Consider the following 19,158-nt stretch of genomic DNA (forward strand, 5'->3'; position numbering starts at 1 on the left):
ATCATGGCAGTAAAGTATTTATTATTTAACGACTGCTGCAGGGGAAGTTTTAGAATTTTCATTGGCAAGGTAAGGTAGTATAATTTGTGTTGTAGGTGGTGGTGAAGGCTACTCCTAAAATCAACATTATAAGCTTAAAAAAAAAGAGAAAGGAATAATAGTGTTTGGTATAAAAGTGGCCTGAAAGAAAACCATCTGAAAGGTTTTTGTTAACAGAGGAAAAATGTTTCTTCCATGGACTCATGTGTTCAGAGAAATTGTTTGTTCAATTCAAGGAGAGAAAAAGATTCAATATACAATTATTCTTACTTAATTTTTTTTTTTTTGAGACATGGTCTCACTTTGTTGCCCAGGCTGGAGTGCAGTGTCATGATCATAGCTCACTGCGGCCTTGAACTCCAGGGCTCAACTGATCCTCCTCCCTCAGCCTCCTGAGTAGCTGGGACCAAGGCATGTGCTACCATGCATGGCTAATTTTTTTATTTTTATTTTTTTGTTTTTAGAGATGGGGTTTTGCTTTGTTGCCCAAGCTGCTCTTGAATTCCTGGGCTCAAGAGATCCTCCCACTTTGGCCTCCCAAAGTGCTGGGATTACAGGCGTGAGCCACCTCATCAGGCCAATTTGTTGTAAATTGAAAAACAGAGGATCAAAGATCCATTCTGTGGCAGGGCATCGTAAGGAGAGGCCTGCCCTTGAAACACCTGTCCCAGCAGCTCAGAGTTCATGTGGGAAGGGCTCAAGGCAATTTTCCATCAATCAGTTATGAACTGAGTTGTTTTAAGCACCTCCTCCTATTCGCCCTGTTGGTGAAAGAGGGTTTCCCACCCTAGGGTTATAGAGATGGCCAAACCCATGGCACCTGACACTGGACAGGTGTCCAGCAGGGGATGGGGGAGGCAGGCTTTGTAGTAACAAGAGGAGGAGGATGTGATTGGCTTGTTTGGATAACTCCATGGGCTGGCAGGAAACTGAAGCCCACTACTCAGGGATATGTGTGGTATCATGATAAGGAGTGGCCTTTAGCTGGGGGATCTTTCCCACAGGAGCCCAGTTGGGAGGGGAACTTGAGGTAAGGCCATTGAAGGCCCTCCTGGTTTCCCAGATGTCAAGACAGCATACAAAACTGCATTTTAATTTTAGGCCTTACACCCATGCGTGTAGGTTAGGGATGTCAAAGGGAGAGTAGCATGTGGAGGCTAATTAATTAAAAATAATTAAATGAGCCAGGTGCGGTGGCTCACGCCTGTAATCCCAGCACTTTGGGAGGCTGAGGCGGGTGGATCACGAGGTCAGGAGATCGAGACCATTCTGACTAACACAGTGAAACCCTGTCTCTACTAAAAATACAAAAAATTAGCCGGGCATGGTGGTGTGTGCCTGTAGTCCCAGCTACTTGGGAGGCTGAGGTAGGAGAATGGTGTGAACCCGGGAGGCGGAGCTTGCAGTGAGCCGAGATCGCACCACTGCACTCCAGCCTGGGCAACAGAGCCAGACTCTCAAAAAAAAAATAATAATAATAATTAAATGGCTAGCCAAAGTAAGCAGCTTACCTTTTTGCCTCCTTATAAGACACAGCCCACATTTAAGGAACAGTTCCACTGTGCTCTCTGAGTCACTTTCTTTGAGCTTCATCACGGAGTATTCATAAGAGGCACACAGCTCACCCACCAGGGCAAATGAAGGGAAAAGTTCCAAAGAGGTGCTTCCTGCCCCATAGCAGGTAATTCCTGAGCAGTGAAGGTTTCACGTCCCAGACATGAAATTTTAAGTTTGGTTTTATACAAGGGTCCCAGGTACCTTCATACACCCACATATTTTTTAGCAAGCTTGTGCATGTGGGCCACAAAGCACAGAATGATTTCTTTCTGCAGACGAGATACGTAGTTTTCATTTATTTTTAATAATTTATTTTATCCTCTGGTGGGATTTTGCATATACCAGTGGATATTCTCCAAAGGCACATACACACAGTGGACATATTTGCATGATAATTGCTCAGGTAGACAGGTGTGATGCTTGTACTCATTGAATATGGTGTGACTAATTTATTCTATCATGTCAAAGATCACTGTTGATATGAAGTTCTATTTACTGTCTCTGAGTGTGTTTTATACTCATGGGGTATCTGATTTTTATTTTTATTCCTGGGCATTGCTCTATTTTCTTCCAAGGGCCCACCAAATGAGATAGAGGTGAGATGTCTAGGTCTGAATTCTCAGATTTTGCTACAGAAAATTATGTATTTTCTAGATTTTCTTTCCAGAGACCCTTAAGACCAAAACTCTGGTTTCTAATTGCACTACTTGTTCTTAATGTTTGGGCACTCATTTACTACCATAAGGGTTTACTTGTTCACTGAGAATAAATAGCCAAGCCCCTGATTTGTCTCCTTCTTGCAAAGGTGGGTTAGTGAGTGGAGAGGTCCAGTACAGAACTCTAGGAGTGAAGGAGCTGGCTCACTCTTAAAATTGCAAGTGCTTTTTCCTATTTCCACTCAGTGGCTATGAGATCTGCAGCTCTCAGCCCCTGCCTGCCTGGCACCATTGTGACTCCGCCTAGCATTCCCATCCAGTGTGGGCAAGGCAAGATTTAGGCCAGTTGTTAAAATCCTGATGAGAGCTAATGCATGCCGAACAGGGATTTACATTCTAGCTTGAGAGTCATTAAAAATGAATGCTATGCTGAGCTATTTTATCTTGGCTTTTGGATTTGGAAAAGCCTCTAATAAAAGCCTTTAAGAAAGACTATGAATAACTTGAAAGTCCCTTCATATTCATAATAGATATTTTGCAGCAAAGAATTTCCAATGTCCAGTTATAATCAGTGACCAATAGTCAGCCACCAGCGTGGGAATTATTACTCTCTGTGACTTCTCAGGCATCTGCTTAACCTGGGTAGGCAGAAAATGAGAATGTTTTATGTCAGTAAATTAAATCTGTTGCAGACAGATCAGCCATTTATGGTAGATGACGAGCCTTAGTCATTGCTTACTGTCAATAATAATATTGTAAGTATGTAGTGGGGATGGTGGGGGCTGTGATGTGTGTCAGTATCTCTATAATAGACTTCTCTCCAAGATGCAACTATCCAGAGATATGTTTGGCAGATAATAGGTTCAGTTTTATGAGCTTTATTGTTATCTTGGTGATGTGCTGATACCTAAAATCTCAGCATAGGCATAGCTGTAGCAACTGGAATTGCCTGGGGTTATAGATTGCTGAATGTAATTATTCAAGCACAGTTGTGTTGACAGGTGACTTCAGAAATATAGAGATTCTAATCATGGCTCTGCAAAGTTTGGTGGAGATTGCTCCTTGAATAAATAAAATATAAAATTTATACTAATATCATGTAAATGAGCTTCTAAGAAAGAGCCCTATTAATGAGAAGAAAGCACGTTGCATTAGAGGTCAGATGTACTACTTTTAAAATATCTGAGACAGAAGAAGAGGAATTTAGCAAGCATTCATGGAGATTATTTTTCGGATGTCACTTTAGGTTACTGGCGAGCGCTGAAATAATTGAAATCCATTTCTGACTTCACAGATTTAGTAAAATTACTTAAACAACACACATGTAGACACAAAAAGCCTCTGATTGAATATAAGCCCTATGTAAACAAAGAATGTTAGTTTAGGAGACTAGAAATTCATGTAAAAATATTCTTTTTAATCTTTGGGCTCATTAAAGGGAGCTAAATTGTGGCAAATTAACTGAATCTGGTATTTGGGGTATCCAGGCCATCTAAATCTCTCTCTCTACTCAACTGGGGCTTCCGCCTGCTGAGGAGGGGGAGTAGGGACTCAAAATATATCCAATATATTAAAATATTCATTATAATTTATATAACTTGAAATTTAGTGCTCTTCCAACAGAGTTGCTAGATTTCGCAAGTAAAATTACAGGATGCCCATTAAAATTGAATTTCAGATCAACAAAGAATATTTCTTTTCACTTTTAATAGAGTTTATCTTTTAGAGCAGTTTTGGGTTCCCTGCAAAACTGAGCAGAAAATGCAGAAGAGTTCCTATATGACTCCTGACCACCCTCCTCCCTCATATCTGCATCCCCCACCAGCAGAGTGGTACATGTGTTATAATTCATGAAACTATATTGACACATCATTATCACCCAAAGTCCACAGGCTACATTACGATTCACTCTTGGTGTTGTACTTTTGGTGTTGTATGGGTTTTGAGAAATGTATAATGATATGTGTCCACCATTATAGTATCATACAGAGTATTTTCACAGTCATAATGATCCATGAATCTCTGCTTATTCATCCCCCTCTCCCTTAAACTCCTGGCAACCACTGATCTTCTTACTGCCTCCATAGTTTTTCCTTTCCCAGAATGTTGTAAAGTTGGAATTTTACAGTATGCAGTCTTTTTAGATTGGTTACTTTCACTTAGTAATGTGCATTTAAGTTTCTTTCATATCTTTCTATGTCTTCATAGCCCATTTCTTTTTAGCCCTGAATCCTATTAATATTCCATTGTCTAGATGTACCACAGTTGACTTACTCATTCACCTGGTGAAAGACATCTTGCTTGCTTCCAAGTTTTGGAATGAAGAATAGAGCTGCTATAAACATCTGTGTGCAGATTTTGGTGTGGACGTAAGCTTTAAATTCATTTGGGCAAATGCCTAGGCGTTTGAAAGCTGGATTGTATGGTAAGAGTGTGTTCGGCTTTGTAGGAATAATTTTTTTCAGTTTAAGTATGTCCCTAGTATTGCATGACAACCCTCCCTGCTAAAGATGGAGTGGCTTCCTGCAGTGCAGTGCGTGCAGAGGTCACAACATTTCTAGTCACGGTTGTGACCAATAGGGTAAACTTTTACATTTCTATCTGCCCCTCCAGTTGGGGTAACTCACCCCTACCCACTGGCTGGATACCTTGGCAGCCAATGGGGCTAGAAGGAGCCAGAGACCCCAATCGAGGACGGCTGGGCCAAGACATATTCTTGATCCTCGTTGTGCCAGTCACCCTTAAAATCCCTGCTGGACTTGGTGCTGTGGGCTTAGAGGTGCCCTAAATTCCAGAACTGCCTCTGGGCTTCTTGCCTTCTCTCTCATTCTCCTTCTGTACCATGTTGATTTCTGGTGCCCAGGCCTTGTTCCTGCTGCTCCTGACTTTGTTCCCCTGGACTGCTGGGTTCGGATGATACCAAATATTCCTCAAGGTGGGCTGAAGCCTTCAGGATTGAGGCCCACGGTCTGGAAGGCATGAGCCCTTCTCCGTGGAGCTGTTTGAGGTTAGAAGGAAAAGCAGCCTCTCCTGTGTCAGGGCGATGGCAGTGCCGGGTGTTGCACAGGCTGGGTTCGGCATGACCACTTCCGCTTCCCTGCCAAGATCGCTGTCGCTCAGCCACTTCTTGAGGCTAGGCTCCAAAGCGGTGGCGTCAAAACTGGCTGCTCAGTGGAGGCCCCTAGGGAGCTGTGAACGCCCCCGTGGGCAGGCCTCACCAGGCTCAGTAAGTCAGGAGGCTCAAGGTCGCAGCAGGCAGGGGTATTCTGAGTCTCTGAGGGCGGAACCCCTGGTCTCCGGGGAGCTGCCTCTGGGCCCCAGCTGGGGGCACCATGGAAGGCATTTCCGCCCCGGGCACTTTGCCCAGCCGGCTGTCCCCCAAGCCGCAGCCTTCTCACTTCGGGGAGTCGAGGCCCTAGGCTGACCTCAGGTGCTAGGGTGCGTTCCTGGCCGCCGTGGGGCCCATTATCTGACGCGGAGCAGCCGTGGGCGCCGTGCGTGCCGGTTCCCTGCGTGCCCGGCCCCAGAATGGACCAGGCTGGAGTGCGACGGTGATTTGAGGCAGTCACTGATTATTTCTATGCCTCCGTGGACTCTTCTTTTGGAAAATCTAAGTTCCCTAAAACTCTAACAGTTAATCTGATAAAATGGGACATAAAATACATATTTTTCCTTCCATGTGATGTGAAGAAGTTGAGCTTCAAAAAAACGGTCACAAAAACAAAGAGAGTGCCTGGCGGCCTGGACTCCGGATCCTGTGAAATAAACCCGGCCGGAGCTGCTCTTGTCTGAGGACAGGAGTCCTTGAATCACCTTATTCCTGCGAATAAAGGTGTCCCTCCCGCTGGTCAAGCTCTTGAACTGGGTGAATAAACCCAATTTTTGTAAAATCATAATGTTAATTAACTAATGGTGGAAACAAAAATTTAATCATAAGGTTTGTGAATAGGCATGGATTCCAAGCAAAGAGACTGAGATGCTTTAAAATAGATGTTTTTCACCAACCTGTCTACAAAAGAGGCTGTTTTGCCGGAGATCCTGGCACTCATTGTTGCCTGAGATTTTTCTGGGACTGTGGATAGAGCGGTCACATGCAAGCTGTGACTCTCATTGTTGTGTGCTTCCAGGGAAGACAAGCTACCTTTTGAATTAAAAGGTAAATAAGCCATTAGGTTAATGTTTATTCTTGCAATTTATGAGCAGTTTTTTTTTTTTCAATTCGCATATTTGTGCTCCAGTTACCTTAATTTTGTACTTTAATTTCAGATGCAATTCTTCTATTCTTAATATATTCAGGTCTCATTTCAACCAAAATATAAGGCTTTTTAAAGCTAGAGAAATATGTGAGTGATTATGTTTGCTGATAATTAAACACCTCAGGATCACGTATAATCAAGTAAACTTTATTCATTGAGACATAAATAGATAAAATACAGAAAAACCAAGAAAATAGTTTCATGGATCTGGTTTCAATTCTGTACAACCACCATTTTGGGAGTCCTACTATGTTTCAGGCACAGGAGCTTGTTATTGGATCAACAAGAGAAATATAATGTCCTATCTATAAGGTGATGACAGAGGAAATGGATATGTTATAGATAATTTTATTAAATGGTCAAAGGCAATTTTAGATTTAGATAATATTTGGCTATAATTTTGTTATAAAATGTGCACTTAAATTTTAAGGCTTTTAAATGGTAATGATATAAATGTTGCATTGAAATTTCAGTGCTAATAATGATCACGTGATGTACTGATATGTAAGTCCAGGGAAGAAATAGCCATATAACAGAAGAAACCTCAGATGGTTCTAATCCCTGAATATAGGTTAATGTTTCATGACTTACTAATTTTATTAGTAAAACAGAAAGAATATTGTATAGCGACTTGTACTTATATGAACACAGATATATTCCAATTATTATGTAGTATTTCTTCATGGTCTAAAAAGGGAGTCATCTAAAAAAGACATTTAATATGACCATGACTTGGCATTGGAGAGTTAAAGTGGGTTTACTCTGATTTGCTTTAATAAGTGCTTTATTTTTACATTTTTATTATTAAAGATAATCTCAGAATTTTCTGGTCTTCCAAACAAGGGGAGAAATAAATTTTCAGAATTTTGAGCTAGAGAATATTTGCACTCATATTTCACCTTTGCTGTAGAATTCTAACCAGTATTTGCTGTTGCAAATAAATCTTCTAAAAAAAGAATGGCTAAAAAAATTGCTACTAGATGTGCACCAAATGTTTTTCTAACAGGCAGTTAAACTGGATTATATAAATCAAATGTAATAATGGTTTTTAAGTCACCGTTTTCTCCAGGTCCATTTCATTTTATGATTCTGTCATCAGGTTTCTTTGGTGACAGGCAGGCTTCCTCTGTCTTTTTTCTGCATTCTTGTCATTTTATGTCAGCTTTATTCTTTAATTTGAACTTGAATCATGTCATCTATTCTTTCTTTTTTCTCCTTTAGTTTTGCTTTAGTTATTTCAATTCTATACCTTACATGTTCTTTCTAAGTATTTCATACACAAATAGCTTTTATCTCAAGTACTGAGAACTCTTCTAACCTATATAGGTTTTCTTTACTTTAGGATATGATCCAAAAATATTGAGTTGAATGGACTTACTGGATTAAAAAGGCTGTGATTAAGTATGTTAATTTACATTTTGATTTGTGAAAATCAAAGATGATTAGCAGTATAAAGAACATATTTTAAATAATTTGGGCTCTTTTAGCCAGAATTAGAATAAGATTTGTGAGGAAGAAATTGAATCTGCTTTGGTTATTTAACACTTTTCTTGCCAGTGTATTTTATGTGGATACAGCCCTTAGGAACATCAGAAACATACAGTATTATCATGCTGGAGAGAGATTGTGGGAAATGCTTCTTTTGCTGTATATGTATTCGTTTAGAATTTTGATCCAAGTTCTGGAATGTTTGTTATATCTGTACATATGTTCAACTCTGTCTTGGATTTGTTACAGTGTCCAGAGAGCATATCTAAGACTTTTCCTCTGTTTTTCTGGGGAAGTAAAACATACTTTGATGATTCTGGAAACTTTATCCATATTTTGCTACACATATATACATACACATATTTGCACAATGTAAACTCTATATTATGAAAATAACACTTACTCATTAAAAATCAAGAATACAGAAGTCCTGCTCCTTTGGGCTTTCTTTCTTAATAATTGGGTGTCTGTTCTTCCCAATTTTTTTCTATGTCTATAGCAGTGGTTCTTATACTTTAGTAAGCATCAGACTCTACTGGAGGGAGTATTAAAACAGATTGCTGGGTCCCATCCAACAGATTCTAATTTAGTGTGTCAAGGGATAACTGTATTACTAGTTTTAGTTCCTTGATTGATTACTCTTGAACTCTAAGTAATATTTTACCTTTTAATCTCTTGTTTCATTATATATAGACAATATCTCTTGATTACCTACAGTGTAATATGATGTGATATGAGTATATTAATAACATTATTCTTTCACCTCTTCCTACTTACTTTCCAAATCTTGTTTACTTGTTTGCCAACATAATCTTTGATTCCATTCTTTAACCATAATTGTCTTCTTTTCTTTGTCAAGAGTTTGATAATAACTTGGAAATGAAATAGTTTTCTTGATGTGACTGGATACTTATTGTTCTCTAGAGCACCATGTAATGCACAATGATTTTCTTTGTTTTTTTTTTTTTTAACTCTGTCTTACATGGAGTTTCTATTACCTTTATTTTTTTACTTTACCCTATACCCTTACCATAGCCTCATTTTAAAATAACTCAATATAATACAACCTATTCTGTTGATATCCCCTTGCCCAACACTTATCTCTGTATCCTTTACTTTATTTTGTTATTTTATTTTATTTATCTTTCTCTGCTTTTAACTGATTGCTCTCTAGGATAGCTACACAGCTGTTATCCTGAGACTGTCCTTCTTAGCTCTTCTCAGTTGGATCATCTCTTTACTACATTCCCTAATTTCTTCTTTCTTAGTCCTTCCTCTTGCTGAATTAGTCTTTATTAACTTCCTAAGAGGGAAATCAATATGCTGAGTCATGCATATTTGAAAATGTCTTCAATCAGCCCTTATAAATGATTAAGTGGTTGGCTTATGTAGAATTTTCCATTGAGAATGATTTTCCCATGAGAAATTTGAAGACATTACTACATTGTCATCTACCTTCCAGTGTTAGTGATTCTCTTTCCTTAGCAGATTTTCTCCCATATTCTCTGGAAGCCTTAATATCTTTTCTTTATTCTCAGTGTTCTAAAAATTATCTAATTATTCTCTTTTTTTCTCTTCTCTGTTGTCTCTGTTGGGAATCTCTTAGTTTGATGGAAAACAAACTTGATTTCGTCCAATTTTATTTGATGACTATCATCTCTTCTTTATATACTGCTTTTCTGTAAGATATTCTTCATTGAATATCTTATCTTCCAAGTGACTGGCAATCATATTTTAATTCCTAAGAGTATTTTCTGATTCTCTAATTTTTTCATTTTGATAGCAAATATTATTATTTGTGGACAGACTATCTCCTTAGAGGTCTTTGAATATATCACTTAAAATTTTTTCTTTTCCTTTATTGTTTCTTTTTCCTACCCCACCCCCAACCTCCGGTGTTAATTTATTTACTTTCTTAAATCTTGGGTTTTATATTGTCTTTTTAATCTTGGTCCTTATGTTGCAGGATTTCCTGAAATATCTGGTGACACTTGGTTGCACATTCATACTTAAGAATGAGGCACTAAAAACTTATGACTGAGAGCCCAGACTTCATGGATTAGTTGTTTTTTTTTTAATTTAACAAGGATGTATTCACAGGAATACACGCAAGTAAAGAAAAATAACAGAAAAACTAAAATGAAATGAAGCGTATACAAACCACTTCCATTCTGTGACTTTTAACTTGTACTCTCTGCTTATATATGCAGGGTACAGGAGGCCCCCAACATGGGCCAATGCGGTGAAAGAACCCTGCATTCCATCCTCCATGGCTTAGTTCTTGATACTTTCTAAAACACCAAATTACAGATGGCTTTGCTTAGTGCTATGTCTCTTGAAATGACTCTTCTGTTTCTTCCCAATATTGTGCCCAATTTCTTTAAAAAGATCATCTTCCTTTTTTGGAGGTGGTTGCCCGGAGGTGACTTATATTGCAAAAATAGGCTGCCAGGTGTTTTGCACATAAAAGTGAGGGATGGGATGAAAAAAAATCAACATTTATAGGCTTTTTTTGTAGGGGCGGAGTGGAGTTTTGCTCTGTCGCCCAGGCTGGAGTGCAGTGGCGTGATCTTGGCTCACCGTAACCTCTGCCTCCTGGGTTCAAGTGATTCTCCTGCCTCAGCTTCCTGAATACCTGGGATTATGGGCATGCGCCACCAAGCTGGGCTAATTTTTGTATTTTTAGTAGAGACGGAGTTTCACCATGTTGGCCAGGCTGGTCTTGAACTCCTGACCTCAGGTGATCTGCTCACCTCGGCCTCCCAAAGTGCTGGGATTACAGGCAGGAACCACTGCGCCTGGCCTATAGGCTGTTTTTCTTCCCATGTCTCAGTAATACTCTCCTTGTTTGCTGGTACTTTTGAGCCTTTAATTTCTCCAAATCAGCAACTAGCTTGACTGAGACCTCCGTTCCATGTCTTTTAAGTTGTGATTTTCCTGCTGCACTTCATCTTGCATATACAATCTTATAATTGCTTTCAAAATTTCCATTCCATTAAAAATAAAATTTTTGTGGAACCTTATTCCTTTACTATTATGCTAATGAGGTCTGAGAAATGGGGGCAATAAAAACATGTTCTCAGTCTTGTGTCCAGAGTATAAAATGTCACATGTAAAGTTTATATCCAAGGTATATTACATCTTATTTTGGTGAAATTACAATTTAGAAAGGATTATGATTGGGCTGAATTTTAAAAGTAATGGGAGACTTTTGTGCATGAATCAGTGTACAGAATCAGCTGTCAATGGATCCCTGACAAAATCCTTATTTAATTTTTTGTCATTTATGGGAGACTTTTTTTTTTCCCCATGGGAGCTGTTCTAGAACAGCACTGTCCAATAGCACCTTCAGTACTTGGAAATGTTCTATTATTTGCACTATACGCTATGGTATCCCTGCGCCACATGTGGCTTTTGAGCACTTGAAATGTGGCTAGTGCTACTGAGGGAATGGATTTTATATTTTGTTCAATTTTAACTAAATTAATGTGAATAACCACACGTGGCTGGTAGCACCTTGCTGGACAGGCAGTTCTAGATCAATGGACTGTCATTTATCATCAGGATTTATCTATGTGGATTCTTTTCTATAGCATGAGACATCTCTTTTTTTTTAAAAAAAGTATATATATTTTTTGTAATCCCACCAAGTATTAGTTCTTTACAGGCAGGAACAGGGTATTTCCTGCTCATTCTTGCATTTTCAGTGCCTAAAACAGTGCCTGGCACGTAGTAGATGATCAAAAGCATTTGTTGGCCAAGTGAATAGAGAATAGAGAAAGCAAACAAGATTTTGAGTGTGTAGATATGAGCTTTATCAGGCCATTTCTAGGTAGAGATTTCAGGCAAGGATTGAGCTGTAAAGAATAGATGCTTCACTTTCCACTTCAAAATGTCATGTAACAAGCACTTTTATGTTATCATAGAAACACTTCTTGTGTTGCATGTGAACGATTTATTCTACTTGGATGCACATTTGCCATTTTATTTGTGCTGTTTTTTACTTAGCTAAACCCTCTGTGTTCTTTCTGATTCAGCTTAGGTGACAACAATGTCCAGGAAGAATTCTTCAGCTCTTCACTCCCACTTCACCCCACCCAGCCCCATGCTTCTCTGGACCTCATTTAGAAGCATCTTCTCTGTTGTGTTAGCTACTCTCACCTTGCATGGTGGTTTCACGTTCACATCTTCTCCATGATACTGTGAACTTTTTCGAGGCAACACCATATCTTAATTAGCTCTGGTACTTAGCATAATACCAGAGAGATGTGGACATGTGACCAGCTCTTTTCCTCATATTAATTGCTAGGCTGGACTGTTGGCTATAGTATAAATACTAATGGCCTAGAAGGTAAACACATTTAATAGTCAAAGTGTTTGTGTTTGCTCTTCTCTTATTTTAAATGTAGTTATCAGAGACTGAGAAAAAGAACTTATCTTTCTTGGTATTTAATGTATATTTGATATTATTTAGAAATATAGATAAATACCAATAATTCATAACTAATAAATTGCATTAATCTTCATCTATGTATTTACTAAAGATGATAGAGTTTTTCTCAAGATAGCCTTATTTTGTCTTTGCATTTTCTCTTTTTTGGAGGCAAGAGCAGAATGCTAAGTTGCACTTTCCATCTTGGTAGAAGGCTGTGCTTGATGATTGTGGAGCTGAGATGAAAGGCAGCTGCAGTTCTGAAGGGACTGCTGTGTTTTAGATAGGGTTAGGATAGGTGCCATCTTCTCAAGTGAGGTTTGCATATCTGTGAAGCACATTTCAGCAAAGCAAGCAAATGCTGATAAACCGTCCTCTTAGAGCAGGAAAGAGGCAAACAACTCAGTGTTTTTTTAAAAAATGAGACATGCGGAGAGACACGATCCTGATAGCAAAAGAGCCCAGGATGTTTCATGTCTTTCTGGGAGAGAGGAGGGGAAGAAAGACACAGAAACCCAGGATCTCATCCTAACAGCTATAAGAGGATTAAATACCATGGCCTGAGGAACTGTTTCAGTGCACAGTATCCTGGAGCTGCTGAGGCCACAGGAAGGGAAACAGCTTAGAACCATTTAGGCAGAGCTTTAGGGGGCAGAAGCACAGGACTGACGGAAGGATGCATGCAGACCTGAGTTGTCTCTAGCTCAGCCCAGAACTCCGTAGATGTCAGTGCTCCTTTTTCTGGGCTGCAGGGTGATCTGGACACCACCCATGGTGGCTGTAGGTAGCCAACCCTGACAGCACATGATGATCCTCCCTGAAAGGCAGTAACCCTCAGGCTTCTTCTCCATGGGACTTGGAAAGAGATGAAAGGGCAATGCCCTGTCTGGTCCCCTTGTTGACACACTGGATTATAGCAGAAATACATAAAATTTTATACCAAGGCTCAGGTGAATTTTAGGATGATATTATAGCATGGGACAGGCGTAGGTAGACCTTTTCTGTAAAAGTGCATGTATTAGCTTGTTAGGGCCATCAGAACAAAGTACCACAGACTGCATGACTTAAACACTCACAGTTCTGCAGACTAGAAGTCCAAGATCAAGGTGCCGGCAGCATTGCATTCCTCCACAGCCTCTCTCCTTGGTTTGCAGACCGATGCCTTCTCGCTGTGTCCTCACGTGGTCTTTCCTCTGTCTGCCCACATGTGTGTTCTAATCTCCTCTTCTTATAGAGATAACAGTCATATTGGATGAGGCTACTCATGGCCTCATTTAACCTAATTATCTCTTTAAAGGCCTATCTTCAAATACAGTCACAGTCTGAGGTACTGGGGGTTAGGACTTCAACATATGAATTTTGGAGGGACACAATTCAGTCCATATTAAGATATATCCTAAATATTTTAAGCTTTTACAGCTTCTTATCTCTGTCATTTAGTGTGAAAGATGCCCAGGCAGTACATAAATGAATGAATGTGGCTGTGTTCCAATAAAACTTTATTTATGGAAACATTTAAATTTCATACAATTTTCACACATCATGAAATCTTTTTTTTCCAGCCATTTAAAAATATGAAAACCTTTCTTAGCTCATAGGCTGCCTAAAATCAGTCCGCAGACTGGATTTATCAACCCCTAGAATAGAAATGTTGCTGTAACCCTGTCCAGTGCAATGTTGTGTGTGGCAGCCAATCCTCACAGTCTCTTTCAACCTGAGTGGATTTATGTGGGTTTATGTGTTCTGACAAGTATTTCACAGTGAACTCAGCCTGCTATGGAGACGATTTGCTCTTTGCTGGGATACCCTTGGACATAGTGAGTAAAGCCATCCATCATCATGAGAGTATTGACGATGTCCTCCCTGCCTGGTGCGAAGGATGGAAATATATCACACACATTCTACCGGATTCTGGGTTGAATGGCCCCTAATAGGTTGCCTATTCAAACAGCTCTTTGGGATGAGGAGTCACAGGATTGCTTTCAGTTTTAACATCCCCTGCCATTTCAGACTTGAATTAATTCCAATGACATAGGGCAGTGCCTAGGGGAAGAAATCAATAGTTCCTATAAACCTTTTACAGGCATTTCATTAACCAGCACCAGTTGTGGCTTATCCAGGAGCAGGGACCTCAGGCCTTTCAAAAAGCCCTGCTGTGCCACCCAAGGAGGGCCTGCATTTTCTGTCTCCCTAGTTTGGGGTCTTTCAATTGAGCTTATGGCTGGTTCTCCAGGCCTAACAAAGAAGAGGTGATCCATCTCAGGATGAATCATTAATTTTGGCCATGCCCCTCATTGAAGAGTGTCCACCTTCCTGGCTATGCTTTGTAGACATTGCCCTCTTTCTGGCCTGGTAACATAAGCTGGAGTTGGGTGGGGAGTGCATTCAGAGGGCCTTGACATTGTGGCCAGGTCTGGGTTTGTGTAGTGTACCAATGTTTGTCAGCATGGCCATTTATTCCTGCTTGGTGGCACCCATTCAGCACTGGTGAGCCCATCTGTAAGCAGGTGATCTTTAGTCTAAGCCTGAGAAGGTACCTTGTCTATATACATGCTCTGAACTTCATATCAATAGCATTCTGAATCAGTTCTGGAACTTATTCTAACCAAAGAGTTTAATCAGTTTCCCTATCTCTCTTTGAATCCATTATGACCCCCACATCCTCAGAGAAGATTAAGAAGACCCCAAAAACATCTTAAGGTGAATTATCTAGTACAGATCAGCAAAAGCCAGAATAAAATGCCTGCTGAAAGCTTTGCAGCATGATCACAGTTATCACTCCACCAGTTCTTGCAGTATGTGGGAAGCCAGACCTCCATTTTTGTCCCAGAAATGTCTATATCACAGGGCATTCTGGCACAGAGTAGCTTGAGGTCCAAATCTTGAGTGATTTGGCAGGCCTAAACTTGAGTGGTTTGGTCTTATAACACTGAGTGAAACTACAAAGTGGTTTAGCTCTCTGAAATTGGTAGTAACAGTCAGAGACATGTTTAAAGTTATTTCCCCTTGCTAGGGGACCTAGAAGCCATGGATTGGGAAGGGAGAGGCAACATGGCCCTAGGGCAAGGCACTGCCTGGCTTTCCCTGCACAAAGCTGGGTGTAGACTTTGTGGAGGCATGCTCTGCAACAGGAGCTAGAGGCAGAGGTGGAGTGAGAGGATTCGCAGTGGAGTACAAGAGGCGTCCAATACAGTTATCCTGCCCTCTGTACCAGTGGGATCCACTCATGTAAGCATGACACATTTCTCCTCAAAGTAGTGGCCAGCTACACTCTCCAGAAATGACTACTACTATGGGTTAGCGTAGAAGAAACAGTAGTACTCCCTACTTTAGCTGCTCTTGAGACCATAATTGGGAACGCCACCCATTCTACCTTCTCTCATTATTGGTTAACATTTTAGCTGGTTGGCGCTACAGAGTTAAGGGGATTCAAGCCTTGTCCCAGGGGCTGGGGTTGGGGATGTGTTTTCTTCTTTTCTGTTGTGAGAATTGGTGGCTGCAAAGTCCTATTCACTGTTAAAAGCAGCAAGGGCAGCCCAGCCTTCTTTTTTGTCTCTTAATTCACCAACATAAGGAGATACGGTGACCAGGCGGGAGCTGTAGCTTTTGATTCTATGGAAGGTTACTGTGCCCTCTTATGTAAGTGATCATCATGCTGGGAACCAAGACCTTCAATCAAGCAAACCTTAAGGTTGCAGAGCTGGGAAGCATAAATTACCCGAGTGGATCTGCAGGATGGGTGGGTAGAAGGATCAAACCTGCTTCACCCACTTGGTTCTCAGGGGTTTAACCACTGGGGACACAGCATCATACATCAGTATATTAGGGTTCTCCAGAAAACAGAACTGATAGGATCTATAGATATACATATATATAATATGCAAGAGGTGATTTATTATGGGATTTGGCTCATGTAAATATGAAGACCCAGAAGTCCTAAGATATGCTGTCTACAAGCTGGAGAACCAGGAAAGCCAGTGGTACAATTCAGTCGGAGTCTAAAGACCTGAGAATTGCGGTAGGGGGCGAGGGGTGGGTTGCTGGAGTAAGTCCTGCAGTTCATAGTCCTGAGAACTGGGAGTTCTAATGTCCAAGGGCAGGAGAAGACAGATGTTTCAAGAAGAGAGAGCAAATTCGCCCTCATTATTTTGTTTTATCTGGCCCCTCAATATATTGGATGGTACACACTCACAATGATGAGGGCAGATCTTCTTTACTCAGTTTACTGATTCGCATGTTAATCTCTTCTGGAAACACCCTGGCAGGCATACCCAGAAATAATGTTTTATCAGCTATCAGGTATCTCTTAGCCCAGGCAAGTTGTCACATAAAATTAACCATCACAGTCAGCCTTAGGTTTAGTGCAGATACTGCATCCTCCAGGACAATGCCTGTGTAGTAAACTCCCACTGGCAGACTTGCTAGATCAGAATATCCCGGGAGGACTGTGATACTCCTAACTTATTCTGAAAATTCCAAATTCACCCAAGGAGCAATAAGCTGATGCATTCAACCCACCAATACCTAACCTTGATAGTTGTTAGGGTCATGGGAAAATTGCTGCTTGTAGGAAGATGGTAGCCACTTGTCCCCTTCGTTAAGCACTACAGATCAAGTTCTTTGGTTCTTACTGTGCCTGTGGCCTTGCCTGTCTGAGGAGGGGGATTGTTTGAGCTGTCTAGAAGAGTTGAGCCTAATCTTGTAAAGGGTTGAGTTGGCTCATCCAAAACCCCACACACATTTCCCTGTGGGGCCCACGCTGCCTCTATATGGCATCCTGCCCACCACAACAGCAGAAACCCACATGTGTTGGCTGAGATGTGTCCTTGCCCTCAATGTTGAAGTTGGTGCTTTACAATCCTCCATGCCTATAGATTTCATTGGCCATACCTCAGTCTTTTATTGCCATGACTCACCTTGGCATCTGTGAACAAAACTTGATCCTGAACTTGAGACAAGGACTCTCTGGGCTTACCCTAGCCCTTAAGTGTGTATTACCTTTGTCGCTGTCTTTCCTTTTTCATATATCAGCTGCGTTTCCACTGCAAACTAGGAGGTTCTTCAGGTCATCATGAAACATGAGCTTGCTAAGCAGGAATCTCTATAGCCTATCCCTCAGCCTGGCCTGGGTCTCTGGATACATTGTTTGGTTCCTTTTTCTTCCACTTGATAAATAATTTCTACAACCTCATTATATTTTTAGGAATTTTCTAAACTCCACTGACCTTCTTCTACCCTGTCCTTTTGGGAAAGTAGTGGGAAACTTGGCATGCACTTCCTTGTCACTTTGTACATCACTAAAGAGCTACTCCATGGCAGTCATGTACAGGCCAGTGCATTTGAGACCATACACAGATGCCACCACTAGTCCTTTTGAACACAGTGGGTTCTCTGTACTTCTGTCCTTGGACCTTGACTTTCCTACTGCATCTCCTTGGGGGAGTACAGACAAAGCTGAGTTTCCTCATCCCTCGATGCAGACATTCTATGCCAGGTATACAGTCTAAGTTTGTAATAGTTAATAGAAGCCACTATTTTTTGCTGGCCACTTGTCTGATGTCATCACCTCTGTATCCCAGCACAGCTACTGGACCAGCCACACAATACCCTCACAAGAATGGCCATGGGTCTGGCTCCTCATTTGAGAACTGGCCTGACTTCTATAGACACTTCTTATCAGAGAATTAGGACCTAGATACTTATTGCCTTCTTTCCTCTCCCTGCCCATGTGCCACCTCCTTTGCAAGACTCCAAATCATGAACCCTTCCTTAGAAAAACTCTATTTTTCCACATAGGAAAGTGCCACCCTATGTTAGACTGGCACCTGGCAAATTATTTAAAACTGAAGCCAGAATCAAGAAGGAACAGTATGAGAATAACTTCTAGGTGCTAAAATGTTTTATCTCTAGCTGGGTTGCCTGGACTACATATTCTTAGGTTGCATCTGGCTTATTCATTAATTAAAACCTGATCATGTTAATGAGTGTCAGGAGTTTGGGCAGGAGAAAGACAATTAATTCTGTTTTGTCCTGGTTACATCTGATACCTGAGAGATAACTGATCCATGATTTGGAAATCACAAAAGAAACAATAATATTTAGATTTGGGAACCATCAATATGTATGTGGTAATCAATGCCATAAGGGTGGATGAAAGCACTCAAAACAGAATACAGAAAGAGTATTGGACTGCAAGCAGAACCCTGGAATGCCAACACTAAGATATGTGCAAGAAAGAACAGTCAGAAAGCAGAAAGAAATAGTTTTAGAGTTCAGAAACCTGAGAAAGGACAAATTTCAAGGGATGAAAAATAAGTAAAGCCAGGCATGGTGTGTGCCTGTTATCTCAGCTACTTGGGAGGCTGAGGCAGGAGGATCACTTGATCCCAGGAGTTTTGGGCTGTAGTGCGCTATGCTGGCTGCCCATGCTAAGTCTGGCATCAATATGGTGATTTCCTGCAAGTGGGGACCACCTGGTTGCCTCAGGAGGGGTGAACTGGCCCAGGTCAGAAATGGAGCAGGTCAAAACTCCCACGCTGAAGTGGGATTGCATCTGTGAATAGCCAGTGCACTCCAGCCTGGGCAACATCTCATCTCTTAAAAAAAATAAGTCAAATGTAGCGGGAAAGTTGCATGAGATAACAACTCAAAAGTGTTCATTTGGAGGTGACTGATGTCTGAGAGCAATTTCATGGGAATGGTAGAAATTGAAGCTAGATTTGAGAGAGTG

The 19,158-nt window shown here is 40.8% G+C and overlaps 1 long non-coding RNA gene across 1 annotated transcript in view; it reads left to right on the forward strand.

The window, feature by feature from the left end:
- The first annotated feature begins 3,934 nt into the window (after positions 1-3,934).
- The window catches only part of LOC129019025 (uncharacterized), a 35,460-nt gene continuing 20,236 nt past the window's right edge, over positions 3,935-19,158 (forward strand). The window contains exon 1 of the long non-coding RNA XR_008495478.2: positions 3,935-6,408. This is a non-coding gene — a long non-coding RNA (uncharacterized LOC129019025). The remainder of the gene's footprint in view (positions 6,409-19,158) is intronic.

The sequence above is a fragment of the Pongo pygmaeus genome, chromosome 17, assembly GCF_028885625.2.
Source record: "Pongo pygmaeus isolate AG05252 chromosome 17, NHGRI_mPonPyg2-v2.0_pri, whole genome shotgun sequence".
Lineage (NCBI taxonomy): Eukaryota > Metazoa > Chordata > Mammalia > Primates > Hominidae > Pongo > Pongo pygmaeus.